The following is a 5,974-nucleotide window of genomic DNA, read 5'->3' on the forward strand; positions in this document are numbered from 1 at the left end:
GATTACCCATGGCTTGTTGAAGCCTAGAAACAAGATAGTCAACAAGCATTGAAGCATCATTAGTAGCTTGCTCATGAGCAAAATCAAAGTTATCAACATTAATTTCACTCTCTTTACTATTGTCAGCCATTCTAACAACTTTTAGGTGTAAACTTTTTAGGTGTACTTTGGAACTTCAAGCCCTAGTTGCTACTCCTCTTTACCCCTTTAGAAAAAGCACTCAAGCTACTGTACCCGCGGCTCGAATACCATTAATTGCAAGGAATAGAAGAGAGGGTCTTTCGACACCAAAACAGCACCGGCTCCTGTCAAGCTTCTAATAGCTCAATAGTGGTTAAGCCGTAGGTAAGCCCCGTAGGACTCCACTATTAAGACCATAGCTCTTGACGGTGATGCCTCGTTAACTGCACGAAGGCAGGCGCACTGCAAGGCTGAAAAATCCCTATTCTACTTACTCACATGCAATTAATAATACCAACCATTTGTAGCTAGCTTGAGGAACTCCATTCTTGAGCAAGAAAAGAGAAACCTTGAGCTCTGATACCAATGTAACATTTAATGGCCTAATAACTTATGTGTAGCGGAAATTAGCATGAACATAGTGGGCATTTCATTAGAGTAGATTCCTAATGAGAATTACAAGAGTGCTTGGGTGGAGAGAGCAACAAAAAGCATAACACCTAGTTAGATAGCATCGACAATACTTTCAAAAGAGAGAGCAATTAAGCTATTGACAACAATTGAGGACCGGATTTTCATGGAGCCGGTCCCCCCTCCAAAAGGCTTTGTATTATGGTTTCTCCCATCAAGAGAGACATTGTACAATACAATTCTTTGTGTTCCTTCAAGACTAGCTAGTGCAATGAAGATGGAAACTTCATGCACTAAGCAAAACACTTAACAAACACAACTTGAATTATCCCCTTTCTCAGACCCAAGACCTCACACACCTTCGAAGATGGTGAGAGCTAGCAGGGTATGAGAGTAGATTGAGATGAAGAAGGAGTATCTTACGAGAAAGATGTACATCTCCTCACATAATCACTCATATGTAGCATAGATTAGCTTAGTAATTATCTTGGTAGAGGAGATGAGCATGCATTGAAGCTTGGATCTTGGTTGGATTTGCATCCACATGCCAAGAGAGTGTTGATGTAGGCTTCTATCTCACAAGCTTGGAGTAGGTGATGAGTTCTCCATTAAAGCTTGGGAAGAGATAGTCTTCTCTTTCTTCACACATGAGCTTGTGTGAGTGTGTGTGTGATAATGCCTTGCAAAAATCAGCCCCCTCTCTCTCTTGGGCGAGCCCTCTTTCTAAATGCTCTTCCTGAAGCCTCATTGGCCCTCCCCAAGTCAAGCCAATTACAATTAAGCAGCATAAGTGATAGCCTTCTGACATGTGTCCCCCTTTCCCCTTTTGTGAGAGCTTTAGGTAATCAAATAATTAAACTAAACTCTCATTGGACCCCTTTGCCTCCTGGCCAATAGGAATCAGGCAAGCCATGGGGCTCCTGAATGCTCATTGGACCCCTTGGGAGACTGCCCAATAGTCTTCTAGGAGACTTAATTCTCATTGGTTTCTTTTATTAAATGTTTTTAAATTAATTAAACTAGATTTACTCTAGCTTAATTTTCATTGGTCCAATTCAAGGGTCATCCAATAGAAATTGGGCACACCTTGTGGGAATTTGGCCTAGGGAGCTGACATGTGTCCCTCATTCCCTTTGTGTAAAGGGAGCCTTTGTGTGTGTGTGTGTGGCTTTCTCTCTCATCCCCTACCTTTAGGGTTCGCCCCCTCCCATGTAGGGATGTGCAAAGACTTTTAGGGCACACACAAAGCATCCAATTTTCCCTAGGGTTGACCTTAGGACACAACCTTTGAATTTTGGAACCTTAGCATTTTGGAAGTCTTAATGGGCTGAACCTTAGGGTCTTTTCAGCCCATTGTTGCACATGGATCTTTTGGAGATGGCCCCCCCCCTTTGGATCCCTATTTTCTCTCCTTTGGCTAGCTTAACCAATATTCTAGCTTTTTCTCCCCTAGCCTTCCCCACATTAAATGATCAGTTTAATATGAGAAAATCATTTAGGAGAATTAGATATTGATTATTATGACACCATCAGCATGGCATTTTTGGGTTAATAAGACAATTGAGCTTCTCTCTCGTAACTTTTCGTGGCCTCAAATGTGGAAGCTTGTCAAGGAGTATGTGGGCACTTGTGACACTTGCAATAGATCAAAGGCCCCTCGTCATCATCCTCATGGGTTATTCCATCCCTTGCCCATCCAAGCAAACTATGGTCATCCATCTCCATGGATTTCATTGTAGAGCTACCCTTGTCACAAGGATTTGACTCCATTTTAGTATTTGTAGATCGGTTTACAAAAATGGCACACTTCATTCCAACCACTAAAACCATCACCGACGAAGGTACGACCAAACTCTTTCTACAACACATCTATCATTATTATCATGGATTACCGGATGACATAGTTTTTGATCGAGGCCCACAATTCATCTCTAGATTCTAGAAAAGCTTATTCAAGCTACTCGGAGTACAAATCAACCTCTCCTTAGCTAGTTACCCACAAAGTGATGGACAAACAGAGAGAGTAAATCAAGTTTTGGAATAGTATCTCCGTTGTACAATCAATTATCACCAAGATAATTGGGTCAAGCTCCTACCGCTAGCAGAATTCTCCTACAATAACAGTTTTCATGCCTCCACTCGTCGCACTCCATTCTTTGCTAATTATGGTCAACATCCCAAACAAGATATCCACAGGCACCATCAAATCAAGAATCCACCTACTATTCATCTTTCACAACAGTTATCTTCAATTCACAAAGAACTTACAATTCATATCAAAGAAGCTCAATCCAAGTATAAGGAAAGTGCAGATCTACATCGCACGCAACATCCAAAATACGAAGAGGGGGATAGAGTGTGGCTCCTTTGGTGTGATCTGCGTTCATCTTGTCCCTGTCAAAAGCTCAATTATCAAAGGCTTGGTCCGTTTCAGATTATCTGTCACGTCGACCCAGTCACCTATTGACTCTTGTTGCCCTCATACATGAAAATTCATCCGGTCTTTCATGTCTCAATCTTAAAACCTTGTCACACATCTAACATCCCAAGAAGAGCCCAACAACCACCTCCTTCGGTTGAGATTCAAGGACATGATGAATATGAGGTTGAGAAAGTCCTAGATTCTCGAGTTTCATATGGCAAGTTACATTACTTGGTGCATTGGAAAGACTATGATGTTAGTGAACGAACTTGGGAACCGGCACACAATCTTCAACATGCACCTCTCAAAGTCCAAGATTTCCATCAACAACATCCATGGAAGCCCCAGCCAAGGAACACCACCGCTCCTTGTGGAACTCGTCTCGCTAGAGGAGGTGATAATGTCATGGATGCTTGAGAGTCATTCTCTTATGACATCACTTGCATCATCGCTAATGTCATTGCCTACATCATTGCCTGTGTCATTGCCTACATCATTGCCTATGTCATTGCTCGCATCATCACTAGAAGACTCTAGAAGAATCTAGAAGAAGGTTCTAAAAGTATCAAGAAGATTCTAGAAGTTACTAGAAGCTTGAAGAAGATTTCAGAAGAATCTAGAAGTCTCTAGAACTAGAAAGTTGAAGATTCTAGAAGTTTCTAGAAGCTTAAAGAAGATTCCGAAAGAATCTAGAAGTCTCTAGAAAGCTCTAGAAAGTCAAAGAAGGATCTAGAAGGTTCTAGAAGATTCTAACCTCCTCAAGAAGAACCTAGAAAGTTCTAACCTCCTCAAGTAACCTCCTCAAGCACTAGTATAAATAGGGGTCTTGGGCCACAAGGCCCTCAGTCTTGCCAACACCAATTGTGAGGCTCCTATGAGGAAAGCCATCTTCTAGTTCTTGTCTATGTTCAAGTCTTGTCCTTGCAATCAAGCCTTGTCTTGTACTCAAGTCATTTAATCCAAGTCTTGTATCAAGATTTCTTAATAAAGTATTAAGCCTTGTAATCAAGATTAAGCTTATTATCAAGTCCCAAGTTTCTTGTACATTGTGAGCGCCTCCTCTTGCTCTCTTCTAGCTCTATATGCTCTCATAACAGGGAGAGGCCATACCAGTCCAACCTTCAATACCAGCCTAATGCACCAATGAATCCTCATTATCAATAGAATAGGCGAACACCAGCATTGTTGAGATATGTATCAGGACCAACAAATCCATAGCCAAGAGGTTGAAAGGCCAAGACAAGTGTTGGGGCACCACTATTAGGTGAAAACCAGGAAGCAGTGGGGTATGTGTATCTAGACTAATATCCAAAAGAGAACGCCTTAGTGCTGATACAAATGTATTACAAAGAGGAAAGCTATGGGTACCATTATGCATATGATCCTAACCTACTTGTGATAATGGATTTATATGACAATGAGAATATTGCTTCATCTTGTAATAATTCTCAGTCAAGAGTGGGGAGCTTATCTCCAAGTAAGGGGTTTACTTTGAGTTGATGTTCATAGCCAATCAAGGAGAGGCTAAACCAAACACATATCCTCATACCATATGCCCAACACCAAAGAATCCTAGAACCTTGTTTCAAGTGTCAACGAGACCATTTGGCTAGGAATTTCTCAATCAACCAAGCTAATGATGCAAACAATGTGTAACATTTAATGGCCTAATAACTTGTGCGTAGAGGAAATTAGCATGAACATAGTGGGCATTTCATTAGAATAGATTCCTAGTGAGAATTACAAGAGTGCTTGGGTGGAGAGAGCAACAAAAGGCATAACACCTAGTTAGATAGCATGAACAATACTTTCAAAAGAGAGAGAAATTAAGCTATTGACAACAATTGAGGACTGGATTTACATGGAGCCGGTCCCACCTCCAAAAGGCTTTGTATTATGGTTTCTCCCATCAAGAGAGACATTGCACAATACAATTCTTTGTGTTCCTTCAAGACTAGCTAGTGAAATGAAGATGGAAGCTTCATGCACTAAGCAAAACACTTATCAAACACAACATCAATTCCCTCACTGTCTCAGACCCAAGACCTCACACACCTTCGAAGATGGTGAGAGCTAGCGGGGTATGAGAGTAGATTGAGAGGAAGAAGGAGTATTCTTATGAGAAAGATGTACATCTCCTCACATAATCACTCATATTAGCATAGCTTAGCTTAGTAATTAGCATGGTAGAGGATATGAGCATGCATTGAAGCTTGGCTCTTGGTTGGATTTGCATCACAAAGCCAAGAGTTCTTGGTGTAGGCCTCCCTTCTCACAAGCTTGGAGTAGGTGATAAGATTTCCATTAAAGCTTGAGAAGAGAGAGAGAGAGAGAGAGAGAGAGTCTTCTTACTTCCACACATGATTTGTGTGTGTGTGTGAGAGTCAATAATGCCTTTGAAAAATCAGCCCCTTCTCTCTCTCTTGGTCGACCCCTCTTGCTATTTACTCATGCTACAGTCTCATTGGACCTCCCTAGAGCTAGCCAATGATAATTAAGCAGTATAAGTGATAGCCTTTTGGCATGTGTCCCCCTTTCCCCTTTTGTGAGAGCTTTAGGTAATTAATAAATGCAACTAAACTCTCATTGGACCCATTTGCGTCCTGGCCAATAGGAATCAGGCAAGCCATTGGGCTGTTGAATGCTCATTGGTCCCCTTGGGAGACTGTCCAATAGTCTTCTAGAGAGCTTAATTCTCATTGGTTCTTTTACTAAGTGTTTTTTAATTAATTAAACTAGATTTACTTTAGCCTAATTCTCATTGGTCCACCTCCAAGGCCATCCAGTAGGATTTGAGTACACCTTGTGGGCATCTGCGCTAGGGAGCTGACATGTGTCCCTCTTTCCCCTTGTGTACAAAGGGAGCTTGTGTGTGTGTGATTTTCTCTCTCATCCCCTACTTGCCATGCTCGCTCCCTCCTATGTAGGGATTGACAAAGACTTTTGGGACACACACAAAGC

General features: G+C 41.6%; 1 pseudogene; it reads left to right on the forward strand.

Annotated features, from left to right (window-relative positions):
* The first annotated feature begins 2,111 nt into the window (after nucleotides 1–2,111).
* On the forward strand, nucleotides 2,112–3,430 carry LOC147451482 (uncharacterized; annotated as a pseudogene).
* Nucleotides 3,431–5,974: the final 2,544 nt, after the last annotated feature.

The sequence above is a fragment of the Adiantum capillus-veneris genome, chromosome 9 (assembly GCF_014529385.1).
Source record: "Adiantum capillus-veneris isolate H3 chromosome 9, ASM1452938v2, whole genome shotgun sequence".
Classification (NCBI taxonomy): domain Eukaryota; kingdom Viridiplantae; phylum Streptophyta; class Polypodiopsida; order Polypodiales; family Pteridaceae; genus Adiantum; species Adiantum capillus-veneris.